The sequence below is a fragment of the Protopterus annectens genome, chromosome 4.part0 (genome assembly GCF_019279795.1).
Source record: "Protopterus annectens isolate FY-2018-M chromosome 4.part0, PAN1.0, whole genome shotgun sequence".
Lineage (NCBI taxonomy): Eukaryota > Metazoa > Chordata > Ceratodontiformes > Protopteridae > Protopterus > Protopterus annectens.
Window position 1 is genome coordinate 1,041,141,974 of NC_056733.1, and position 14,330 is coordinate 1,041,156,303.

Genomic DNA, 14,330 nt, shown 5'->3' on the forward strand with positions numbered 1-14,330 from the left:
CAAGTTCCCCGTCTGTATACACCAATGGTGCAGAGTGTCTGGAATACACAAGTGTGTGTGAGGTGCTTTCACACTTTATACTATTGTGCAATGGACGCTGCTGGTGTAATTGGGTGTGTATGTGCAATTTCAGCTGCAGGGTATCTTAATTATGGGTTTTACAGATGGTACTGCTATTGTGGGGCCTTTGGTGTTGAATTACACTTGGCTGCCATGAGTCATCTATTGCCCTTTACTTCACCTTTCAACCCGATTCCCCTCCCATTGTCAGGCATGCATCCAGCTGCCTGCTTTCTTGTTTTGTACTTTCCCAACCCAGGATTGTGTAGAGAAATGTGTTATGTAGCTGATCTACTGCAAGTTTGCTTTGTTCTGCTGTGACAGTTCTCTTTTCTTTGCAGTACGGCACCTCCCCTTTCCTGTTCTGCAGGTAGCTGCTAGCAGCCTTGTTAGCTATTGTCAATGGCCCACTGTGAGTTCCTAGGTGATAATTACCCATTTGTACTCCAATTACCATGCTGCAGCATTTCTTTATTGTCTTCCCGTATCCTCCCTGTTTCAGCTGTGGTGCATGCCGCAAACAGCCATTTACCGGGTTTCAAGCTCGTTTTCATCCATGTTCACATGCACTTTCGGTTACTTTGTGTGCTCTCAGCTAAGCAAAGCTATGGTTACTTCCACACCCCTATCCTGTGCCTTTGCTTAGCAACAGGCAACCTGGATTAGCAATGCTCCAATGTGCTTACAGCTAAGGTGGCGCACCCCTCTCTTGATGTCATCTTTATCTCCAGGCCACACCTCGGTGTTGTACTGCTATGCTGTGAGGTACATCCTTACGCCAGCGGGGATTTTGCGATTCAGTATTACTTGACTCAGTTGCATGGCATTGACTACTATTTCCTAGTTACCATGCAGAACACTGTCACAGACCCTTAGCAATCCTTGCGCCATGGTTGTGGTGTAGCATGCATGCCATTGACTATTATGGGGAATTCATGAAATGTGTTACATTGCAGTTTTATTACATATAAATATATTTTCATTGTGATCCCGTTTGCACACCGATGCACTGCGAATTTACTTTGCGTTAGTGTGGCCATGACATTAAATGTTATTTTTTATGTGTTGTGCATGTTTTTTTATGCCATTGGCTATATATTTAGCCATTGGCATATATTAACATTATAATACATGAGTTTGGTCCACTGTCATGGCTCCGATTTTATGTTTGAAAAAATTTAATCAGTTTTTTTGGTTTACAATTCTGCATGCTTATGCTACACCTGCACCACTTCATGAATCGCTATATACCTTCATTTGCATGCTACACTGCTGTGCATGGGGTAATTAGCATACATGTGCCGGGAGCTGCGCAGCTGTTGCGTATGCTGGTAGTGCATGTGGAAACAGCTCGTATCTGAATCGCTCGGCAGCCACATTTGAAGTTAGATCGTCGACGCTACACCTGCTCCTGGCTTAAGCTTCATGGATCCCGGGGACTGTTTTCATATTGGTGATGTTCTTTAGGTTCTAGGTCTTAAAAAGGATTTTATGAGTCACAGTAAACATAGTAACTATTAAGTTTGCAATATTTTGTAAACAACTTACAACATCTCAGCAACCACTCAAGTTAGACACATTCTGTCAGCAACATGTTGTCACCCAGCTTAGAGATTCCATATGAGGCTAAGCAGTTGTGTCTGTGCTACTTGGTGTTGAGATATTCAGAAAAACATAACATTTATGGCATTATCAATAAATATATGAACAAGAATTAATATCTGTTTGCGTGAACTAGACAGAGGTCAAACATTAATACAGCTGTGTTTTGTATTTGCAGTTGTGTAAGCTTTGAGATGAAATGTTGTAGTACATTGTATGTAGCATGGTTTTGGAATTATTAATGCAAATATGGACAAGTAATAATTAATGCCTAGAGGCGTCAGAAGAATGTAACTGCAGTAACACCTGTGAGTAGAGCTTGGAAAGGTGATTGACAGGAAACTCTATGGCAAGATGCAGCAAAGGCTTAAAATGTTCCACATAATTAACACAAGCCGTAGTAAAGAGAAATAATAACCATTTACTTAGGTTAAACGGGGCAGCATCACATCTCTGCCTTTTCTGTTAGGCACTAAAATGTTATTTAATGTCATCAGCATTGGCAAATGCGTTTCTTGCAACTGTTCACTTCACTGCTGGGCAAATTATTCTGGTAGTCTCCTCATTGGTCATACTCTCTTACCAAGTGTTTGGTTACTAAGCAAATGGATTCTGAACATAGAATGAACAGTGATTTTGTTTACAGGAATACATTTTAGCAGCCTGACATAGTGGACTTTTCAGTTCATCAGCAAAGAGTGTAATTTACAATACATATAGCAAGGTTGTTTGTGTATGTGCATGTGTGAGAGAGAGAGATAGGGATATCATTATCAATAAATATGCTTAACTGAGCTAGAAACATTTATATTACCATTAATCATTACAAGATGCATTTAGACTATTTGTTATTTTGTTCTTTTCTCTTCTTTAGCTCACAGGAAGCTAGCATGACATTATAGATACTCCAGCTGTGGCAGATTCTGCTGTCCCGGTGCTTCAATTATTTTACCCAGAATTATTTAGCTAAGATTTTGACATTATGTTTGCTTCACATTTAGAAATACATATTTGAAGTGGCATTTTAATTTCAGAATGGTCCTGTTCTTGTAGCTTTTAATATTCTTCTGAGCTGTATAATAGACACTGAGATCCATAAGCTAGTACAATTGTGATGAGGTCTGACTAAGTTGCATTCATGTATATGAAGCAATATTCATAAACCAGGTATGCAGTGGTGTAGAGGTGGTATATAGCAGAAACCCCATATCAAACCATACACAATTCATAGAAGCCCCTGCAACTCTAGTGAACAGCCACATACAGTACTGTATGTCTACAAAAAAACAGGTATGGAGTGGATGTGCAAATGGCAACATATGCCTTGATCTCTGATTCACAAGGATGTGAATCACAGAATAAAGACTGAGATGATGCATAAATTTATTCAGGTTCAACTATATACTTACAGGGAATAAAGTCCTGCTGGTGTAACTGCTGATCCTGTACAAGTCACCTGGTGATCAACATTATATAGCTGAGTCATAACACTGTTTGTAAAATGATGATAAATCAGTTACGCTGTATTAGTCTATTATTTGATTTATCTAACAGACTAATGCCCACTTGACAAGCAGCTCTTTAAACAACTACTCCAGCTTGAAAGACCTCAGAAATTCCTCACCTAAGTTATTCTGAAAGATTAAAAATCTTCTCCCTGTTCTCTGTTTTATACATACTCCTGCAAAGAAATCTCCGTTTAGTTTTCTGTACTGTGATGGACAAAATAAATAAATAAATCATCACCTAGGACTTACAGAGCAAAAAACTCTTCTCTTCTACTAAACTATAAAAAACACAGCATGTCTGTTCTCACTGCAAATGTAATACCAGCATTCATTTCTAAATGTCTGTAATGTAATGACAGTCAGGATCTACTGATCATGCCCCCTAAGACTTTGTGCCTGTGGCAGCTGTCCCTTTCACCCCACACTAGCTACGCTACTCTTACCATAAAATACAAGTCCTCTGCATTAATTCCTCATGATACAAATCTGGAACTGCTTGAATTTGTAATTATAATCAATAAAATTATCATATTATACCCAATGATACAGCCCTATCTATGACCCCTTCAAAGCACAAAAATTATCATAATCAGTTAGAAAAGTTAACAATTGAACTAAATATATCTTTCTTATGGGTGACTTACTTCAGCTATTCACACATAAACCAGTAAACATACCAACAGCAAATATGCTCAAAGATTTCCGGATTTTGTAAATGCCAACACACCTGACCAAAGTGTGTAGGTGGACAATTTGGTCAGGTATGACAGCTTGGCATCATGCTTGCATTCACCCCATCCATGACATGGGATGGGCACGTGAGACCACTAGCCCACCAGAGAATTAAATATATTTTTAACAGCAAAGCAAACCATCTTGACAGGCATTCATGGCATACCTCTCAATCTGCAGATATTGAAAATATGAATAAGGCCCTTTAAAACAGGAATATCCAGTTAAAACTCTGGACATCTAATTAGCATAATATGTGAATACCAAATACCACATAAATCTTCCACATCTAGTAGGAACATGGGACACAACTCAGAAACGAGTGTTTGAAAATCAGAGAATAATAAAAATGATGAAAAAACTATAAGAACTACCAAAGAGACAGTCCAAAAATCTGTAGACTTTATTGAACTATATTACCAAATTCTACCACACAAGATCTTTTGCTTTAGAAAAAGGAGATGCAAGATGTGTCCTCTTTCTTTAAGTTATTCATGATGCTAGTACGTTGGTCATGTAGTGTGATTTTCTGTAAACTAGACGGCTTCAGAAATCACATGGGATGAGGGGGTTAAGAACATTTTTGTGGGGTAAATTTAGCCTGAAAATAGGGACATACTGTATCTCCAAAAAAAAAAAAAGAGAAATTCTAAACCAGGCTTGAAAATAGGAACATTTCCCCAAAATAGGAACAGCTGAAAGGTCTGGTTCATGGCACAGCTTGCACTATAAAGATTTATAGATGTGCATAGTCTATTGTTCATCCCTCGACTCCTAACACCTGCAGCACAGCTCCATCTGTATGTGGAACTGTGTACTGCAGGCAGTCTAATTTCCCAATAGGTGCTGCTTGCAGTATTTAAACTCACAAACAGATAGAGCAGTCACTTCTGCATCTCTTCCTACTCACTTGATGAAAATTGACTTAGGCATAGTGAGCGCAGTTTCTCTTTTGAACCTGGTAGTCCTCATTATTTTATGCTGACTTGGTACTGACACAACCATACCATAAGCAAATCACCCTTGACATCCACATCCCACCCCCCAGTAAGGAAACCTCCTTAAAAAACTTCTCCAAAGCCTACTTCAAGCTACTGAAGTCAGAAGTGACAAACTTCACAACACCCACACAGACGGGATCTGGAAGTTCGACTGCAGAATCCTACACTAAGGCACTGTACGAGCACATCCACTCGTGCATGAATTGTGCCATCCCAAATAGAACCAAGATGCTCTTCTCCAAAAAAGGAAGCCAATTTGGTGGTCCCCTGCTATAAACAAACTATACAACAGAAGGAAGAAACTGTTGCAAAAAAGAGGAAAATCCCAGGATGCAAAAAACTCCCTCACCAGCCTCAGTAAGTAGCTAAGATCCCTCATAAAATCCTCAAAAGCTAGTTACAAAAATAAAATTGCCAAAGATTCCAAAGAAAACCACAAGGCATTCTATAGTTATGTCAAGAATCTAAATGGCAATACTCATATCTGCTCTGAGTTACAACAGGATGGCATTAAATATACTGATCCCAAGGATATTGCCAATATCCTGGCAGATCGATTTAGTGCCAACTTCACCCCCCTCTCACCCCCTAAATGGCCCATCTCAATACCAAAAGATTGCCAAATTCCGATAATCATGGCCACACAGGTAGAAACCACACTCTCCAAAGCTAAGAATACAGCATCCATGGGACCAGATGACATCCCAGGCTGTAATCATAGCCTCATCTCAGGCTTCGTGCCCACTGAATGGCACACAGCTACAATTATCCCACTCCACAAGGGAGAATCCACCTTGGATCCTGGGAACTACCGTCCCATCAGTCTGACAAGCCTGATTTGCAAGGGCATGGAACGCATTATCATGGAACTTATAAAAAAAGACATTGGCAACCTTCAAACACTGGACCCCACCCAGTTTGGGTTTGTGAAGGGCTGATCTTGTCTCCTGAATCTGACTTGATTTCTTCAAATCAGTCTCCAGAGCTGTGGACAAGGGTAAGGCAGCCCACACAGCCTATCTGGACCTCGCCAAGGCCTTTGACACCATCCCCCACTCTAGAATCATAGATAAACTTACTAAGCTGGGCATAAATCCCTATGTCACTTGATGGGTTGCTAACTGGCTTACTGATAGAACCCAGACAGTAAATGTAGCTGACTCCAAATCCAGCTCCAGACAAGTGACAATTGGAGTACCTCAGGGTTCAGTCCTGGGACCACTCTTGTTTGGCATCTACTTCTCTGAAGTACAGGCCAACACTAAGGGACTCTGGCTAACAAAGTTTGCAGATGACTGCAAACTGGGAGCCATTATTGAATCCCCAAATGATGTGGATATTCTACAAAGGAAACTTAAAAGACAAACCAAACGGAGACCCGTTTACCGTTTATTGTTATAATAATGTTCGGCTTAGTCCCTACTAAGCCTTTTTCAGAGTTTCACAGTGAACTACATTTACTACAGATTATATACATTCATTACTTAATTGATTATTATTAATTAAAGGTTATGATCAGTAACTATAAATTTTCTTTTTAAAAATATATGTAGACCTTTTTAAAGGTTACATATATTTTTAAAGGTTATATTTGGTCTGTATTTTAAGAAAATTAGTAATGAATGTATATAACTATAGTAATGTAGTATCTACTGTTTGTTCGAAGAAGGCTTAGTAAGGACTCTCGAAAAAGCTTATAAATAATAAACGGTGAACATTATCTTGGGTCTATTCTTATTCTACAAAAGGGCCTTACAGAAACAGATGCCCGGTGCCAGAGCCATGGGCTCAAGGTTAATGCCAAGAAATGTATAGTTATCCCCTTTGGAAAAAAACATGTACCCATGAATTACCACATAGGTGGCAGGACACTAAACATCGAAAGTGTGATGACAGACTTAGGGACACAGGTGGACAGTGGTCTCACTTTCAATAACCACATTGCCACAACAGTCAGGAAATCTTTCTATGTGGCACACCTCATCACTAAGGGCTTTTCTTCCAGAAAAAAGGAGGTCATTGTCCCACTGTACTCATCCCTCATTAGACCCATTATAGAGTATAATGCCCCGTTTGGTATGTACCTCACAAGACATCTGCAACAGCTGGAAAGGCCACAGAAATACCTCACTAAAAGAATCACAGGCCTAAAGCAGATGCCATATACTGACCATCTAAAAAAACTCCAGCTATACTCTGTGGCATATCGTTTACTCAGAGGCGATCTCTGCTTAACATACAAGGCCATGTCAAACCCTGAGCTGTTGGACATGCTCCACTTAAAGAAATCCCAATCCCTCAGAGCAACACTCTCCAGGGATCTAAACATTGTCATCACAATGAACAAAACATGCTGGAGGGATAGGTTCCTGACCCAGAGACTCCCTATACTCTGGAATAGACTGCCCATACATATCACACACATATCACACATCATCATATCACATGCCTCATTGGCCCTCTTCAAAAGGAACCTTGATGATTAGATGGGAGATAGGAAATTCACCCTGGGGATCATGTCAGTCGCCCTGCTAGACAGAGGCCTGGAGAAGTAAATATTGTGGGAAGAAATATCCAGGGAATTGTTATGGCTAGGCTTGCATAGGCCCTAGGGCCGATAGCCTAGTACCAACCTATAAACCTATGGATCTATGAACCATATCTTGTGGATATGGGTGTGGACTAGCTGCTTACTATAGTGTGTTATGTCATGTCCAAGTCTTTTTGGAATCTAGCGCTCTAGCTTCTAACTAAAGGAATGCATGCAGGGACACAAAGTGAAGTCTGAAACTGTGAATATAAAATATTTTGAAGCACAAATTATTTTCTGATTTGAAGCACATAAAATCATTACATTCAGAGAGAAAGCAAATCACTGCCATTGTTTAATGTAATAAAACCAGATTCAGCTTCAGCAGAAACACATTAGAATTTATATGTAATTAGAGCATCTTTGTAAACTGATTTGCGAGGACTTTATAAGTATGCAAGAGATTGTTGTGGGTATACAAGCCACAGAATCTTAGTAATTATTCTAGGGTCAGGAAATAATTTTAAGAGTGTTTTATTAACTCTTGATTATCAGCTAAACTGATTACTTTGCACCTACTCTAAACCTAAATACATACACACACGCACATATATATAAATATATATATATATATATATACATATATACATAGATAGATAGATAGCAGAGCACTGCAGACTGCCACAGATCAGGGATCATTATTCCTAATAAAGAAGAAATAAACCTGACTTTTGTTTTTATGTAATGCTGGTTTCCTGTTAATCAGTAAATAAGAATGCTTAAACACTCCAAAATCACTTTAGATTACATTTTAGCAAGAAATACACTGGATAATTTAACATTCCTTTTAGAAACATCAGCTTTCCATCTGATGTATAATATATCCAAGTTAGGGTGCATTTGCTCATTTTGCAGTTTATGTTATCAAGATATACAGCATATACTGATAAAGATTTATTGTGCTGGATTCTGGTTATATATTAAACCTATATGCTCATTTAGTACTTTTTAAGAAAAATGTCTTGTGCATTGTTGAATAAGGCTTCAAGTAATTTTACTGCTATTCTGATAACTAACTATTCTCAGATCAAAGTTTTGTTCTGTTTTGTATGGTAATAAAAATTGTAACACCAGTTTTATACACAGTCTTGGAATTTCCAAGAGTCTTACACTGAGCTACTCCAAAGTCTTTTGAGTAATTAAAGGGGCAATACAGCACGTGTGATATACAAAATAATAATCATATTGACAAGGCAGATTTTACCCAATAAACAATGCAGTGTATGTTGGCTTTGTTTGCCTTATAGTTATATGAACACATACAAAAGTAGAAATTGCAAAAATGCTTACATTATTGTATTCCAAAGTTTTTGGATTAATTAAAGGGGCAATATAACAGGTAGTGTTCATATACATTGAATTGTAACATCGACAAAACAGATTTTTATCCAATGCAATGTTCTGGCTTTGCTTATATTATGGCTATAAGTACACACACACACACACACACACACACACACACACACACACACACACACACACACACACACACACACACACACACACACACACACACACACACACACACACACACACACACTATAGGGGACTGGTATGCTACATACTACCATGGACAATTGCAGACAGCAAACAGCTTTCTGTACTAAGAAAATAACATAACATAACATAGCTGTGGACAACAAACATTTGTGAGGGAATATGCATGGGTCTTACTTGAGGTACCCACAACAAACATTTCAATGAAGCCTTGCCATTTACACTAAACAGCTTCCGAAGGAAGGCTTAGAAATATAGGCAGTATCACATTTTACAGGTTCCAACTTCTATGTAAGAGTTAGTGATGCAACAAGTAGCATACTCTCCTTTGGTGCTGAAAGACTAGAATGTTATGGGTTCTCTTCCCACTCCAGGTGATTGCAGCATTGGGCAGTGCTGCAGTTATAACTGTGTCATCTTTTAGATGTGACATTAAACAGAGGTCCCCATCTGCTTGGGTTGGTGGTAGCTAGGGTGGATATAAAAGATCCCATGGCAACTAGTGAAAAAAGAAGGGGAAGTTCCCCAGTGCCCTGGCCAAATTTCTCCTAGTAGTAGAATACCATCTTGGATCTCCTATGAAAAGATGCCACTGTCTTTTTCAGACTAACCTGGTCAGCAAAGAATACATAAAGAAAACATGTTTCCCAAAATCAACACATAACAGGAGCACTGAGTCCAAGATAGCACTTGTTTCATTTTGAACTGGGGTGTGTGTGCCTGTGTAAAATGCCCCAGTTAGGTATACCACCTGGTGGTTAGTGTTACTCAGGCTCAAACCCTGTACCTTAGGTACAAACACAAGCCTGAATTATCTACACATACCACCACTTGTTATTCAAGGAGTTGAATCCATCGTTCTCAACTGTACAAATTTTCACAGAATGTCTGTAATGTTTGGCTCATACTTTTGGTCTGTTCCTCTTAAAATGTGTGGTTTTCTGGCAAATCAGTGATAACTGAATTCACTAAATAGTGATAGACATTTAAGTTTTAGTCTTCATATCTTTCAGGAAACACTTGGTAACACCAAACATTTTATTCTAGCAACTTTCTAAGATTATGCAAGCAATGTTTAGAATGTGTCCCTGGTTTTGGGCCTTTGCCCCCCCCCCCCAATAATTTTTGGCTTTTTCCAGATTTCTTCTGCTGCAAAGTTGAGAGATATCATTCAGTGTCAAGTGGATTTTACAAGTAGCTGAGAGCTTCAGGGGAAGAGAAGCTTAGAGTGGCTTATGCCAAGTGTGCTTGTATTGTTAGTAGCACAACATATAGTATACTTGCTTTTAATGCAAAATGTTGTGGGTTCTACTACCACAGTTGGTCAATGGATTACTGATACTGTATTGTGTTGTACTTTATTGGGGTGGATGCTGCAATCCAGAGAATGTCCTCCTTTGGAGGAGATACCTAGTAACTATGAATATGTTATCAGTTTGCTATCCATTCCCTGTTGCAGTATTACTAGCTTACCATTTTTTAATGTAACATAGGCAATTTGTTCTTCAAGGGCAGCAGGCACTTTATTTGTAGATGAAACAGTGAAATATAAAGTTGTTTACAGCAACCTCTTCATTAGTAACAGATCACTTCATTATTTAGATGACTTTTACTTCTGCAGAGATTGCGGATATTTATTGATATTGTATTGTAATGACAAAAGTTTGAGTAGACTTTTATGATGGAAATGTTCTGAATTGGCCAGTTTTGTCATTATTGGTTCATACATTTTGTTTCATTGCTTACTGAAAAAATGTTCAAAACAATAAATTTAAAACACGCTCTAACAAATGTGGTGTATTATACAAGGAATATAATTTAATACAACCAGGAAGATGAATCAAAGGACACATGTATGTTTGCATGGTCCTAAATATTTGTGCAAGAGTCCTATGATTTGAAAACAGCCCAAAGGTAAACTTTATTTGCCACTGGCAAGATGCATTTTCATTGAATGTGGGTTTTAATGCTGTTTCAATAAATGTGAGTTTCAAGGGCAGAGAAGTTTTAATGCTAAGTCTATTTTCATTGTGAGACTATATTGCTTTGCTTAGCAGATGTGTATCAGTGTTTGTGCTATATAATTTAAAACTAAAAGTTTTAAATGAAATCCAAATAATCATTGTAGAAATAAAGCATAAAGCAGTACACACATTACACCCCAGGATTCACGAAGCTCCATGCAAGAATAAGACTATTCTTGCATGGAGTGGTTCATGTCCATTTAGAATAGCAGTGAGCCTTGCATATGCATGATGGTGCACTGCTATTTAAGCTAAACAGACACGAACCAGGACCAAGAGCAGGGGGCATGTGTCAGCAGTGTCTGCACATGTAACATTCTCCCTTCACTCAGAAAGTGCCGTACAACACTTTGTGACACAGATGAGTGTCAAGTTATATAATATTAGAGCCTGGCTCTAATATTATATAGTAAACGAGTGCCCGCAGACACCTACAATTTAAGTAGCTAACATTTCAGTGTCAGCGGACACTGAAAAAATAAACACAAACACCTAGAAGGCAGCAGCCTTCAAGTGCACACCCTCAAATGTATGCACTCTTGCCCTACATGCATGGAAGCAGTAGGGCAAGAGACAATCAATAAAAAATGTAAAAAAAATGTTTTTTTTCATCAAATAAATCTGAAATTTAAGCGGTGAGCAGCTTGTTTGCATGGCGCTCCACTATGCTTAGACGGGCTGAAATCTTGAAAAATGATAGACAAGTGCTACTGTGATAGAAAATGTCATCAAGCTGCTGTATTACCATGGTATAGCATGCAGAACATGTTTGGTTCGAATCCTCCCCTGCTGAATTATTTAATAAACTTTTAAGGAATTTGAATGATAGATGTCAATCTTATGGCTCATGTATAGCACAGTAGGGGTTGGAATATGTAAAATATAAATGTAAAAATTAATTTATAAATTTAATGAAAAAATATATTTAAGATATGCTTTGCTAGTGTAAGCATTGCTTACCTGCTTTTAGCTCTGCTTACCTGGTGTAAGCATTGATATGCAGATTTGGGCAGAGCTAGGCATAGTTCAGCATATTAAGACCTGCCAATCATGAAAAAGTGCAGGAAAACTGTCCTATTTAAACCGCACAGGCAATAATATAGCCATAACCATTTGGGATTGCTCACAACAGGACCAAAAATCTGGCATTGGTGAAAATGCTTGCTTCTGAGTGCAACGTTGGGGCATCCAGGAGTCCAGGGTCATGGTTGGGCTCCTAGTAAAAAAACATGATGGCAGGCTGGTATAGGGACAGTACCAGGGCTTGCAGTACAAAGCGGAGGCCTAGGACCAGCTTGCATGTGATCTCATCAGTGCCACTGGCATACCCCGGACTGGTGAGCAGGTATGTCACCACCATAATGACCTTAAGCAGAGGAGGGGTGCACTCTTGGACTAGTGGATCCAAAAAGCCCAAGCGCAGGATGTCCCACCTGTCTGTAAGTATGCAGTCTTATGTATCTCTAAGTATGGAAAAAGTTCAACTTGTGACTGTGCAGGTGTGATTAATGTGTGATGTCTCCCCATATAGCTGCTGCAGAGAGGTCCCAGAATGTTGCAGCTCATGCCCAGCAACTGGCCTGGCTGCATCGGCAGTATGGTGAGTGCAGAATACCTCCTACTATTAGCAGTAATAAATCAAAATTATAGTAATGGTAGTACTGCCTGTATATATAATTGTGCTGTAAAGGTCAGGAATAAATGCCTGTATCAGGCTGTCAGTGTTACAATGGAGTATTCCCAGCTGCTGGGTAATGCAGATGTCAGTAGCAAACTAGGTACAATATGCTGGAGAGAAATATTAGAATATGTCTGAGTGTGTCTGAGTGAACCTGCCAAGAAAGTGTCATCTCAGGGCTACTGTAACAGTTAGAAATGAAAAGCATTCCCCTGTGCAGATCATGCAGGAATAGTAATTGTGGATTTCTGAGTTGTACACAGATATGTATGTCAAAACTCATAAAGGTGATCACAAACATTGATGCGTGTCATCTCACTTCTACATGAAAAATAGAAATGTGTATGTCCTACAGAATGCATTAACTGAGGTGAACTGAGCTAGCACTGCTTGTCTGCAAACTTTAGAATGGGCATGTCAAATAACTGAAAGAAAGCAACAGTACATATTGCCATCAGAATGTGTTTTACTTGTTTGTCTGCCAGCAGTGTCTTGTGTTAACCTTTCAATTTCAGCTGTATGTAGCTTTGAATGTACTGAAAAATGTATAAGGAAAAGCAAAACAGTGTATAAAACTTCTCTGTGTGGTAGATTTTCAGTCCATATATCTCTAGTTAATCACTGTATATTAATCAGATCAGACAATAGTAGGAGAAGTAGCAAACTTAAACTCGTCTTAAGTCAAAACAAAACAAAACAAAAAATAATAATAAAAATATATAATTGTACAGCATTACTAAGTATTCGAAAGTAATCCAAGCAAGGCAGGCAGGCAGGCAGTCTGTTTCCAGTCAAAAATCCTTTATTAAGTACACAGACAAGAGATCCAAGTAAAACAAAAATAGAGTAATAATTTCCTCACAAGCTTTCTATATATATATATATATATATATATATATATATATATATATATATACATTTCATCAGGCATGGGAGTGGTTTATTGTGCTGTAAAACAAAGTGTTGTTTGTACACGTTAATTCACATCCCTTCCTTCATCAGTGTGACATTCGAGCTGGTCCTGCCCTACTTAGTAGCTGTCATAATAATATTATAATCCTTACGTACTTTAAATAAAATGTATAATGATGTGGTACCTCTTATTTAACCAGATTATTAAGTAGATTATTAAGTCTGTGATTTTATCCAAGACAATATACTACATGGCTGGAAATATATCAGCCTTAATTAATTTGGTAATAAAAAATATATATACATATATACATATACATTTTTGCATGTAAAAATCAATTTCTATTTTCATAACCTATTGTTAACAAAGACTTCGTCCTTCTAGACTTTTTCAGGTCTGTGTACAAGAACCCGAAAAACTTTCTATAAAAGTATATATATAAGTATATAAGTATAAAAGTATAATGCATAAGGCTAACAGGTGCAGACTTAAAACCTACACTGTGTACTCAGGAATCTAAATAGCCAAATATAGTTGTAAAACAGTCAAATGTGCAATCCATCTAGTGTGTACATGTTTCATAAGCATTGACACCAATGTCTGTTGTGTATGCATAATGTGTACTGAAAATTGGAAACAAATAATGCAACATGTCATAATAAAAGTCTGTGCACAAAAATATGTACTAGATAGAAATGTCACAAACAACACACAATACCTCCCCA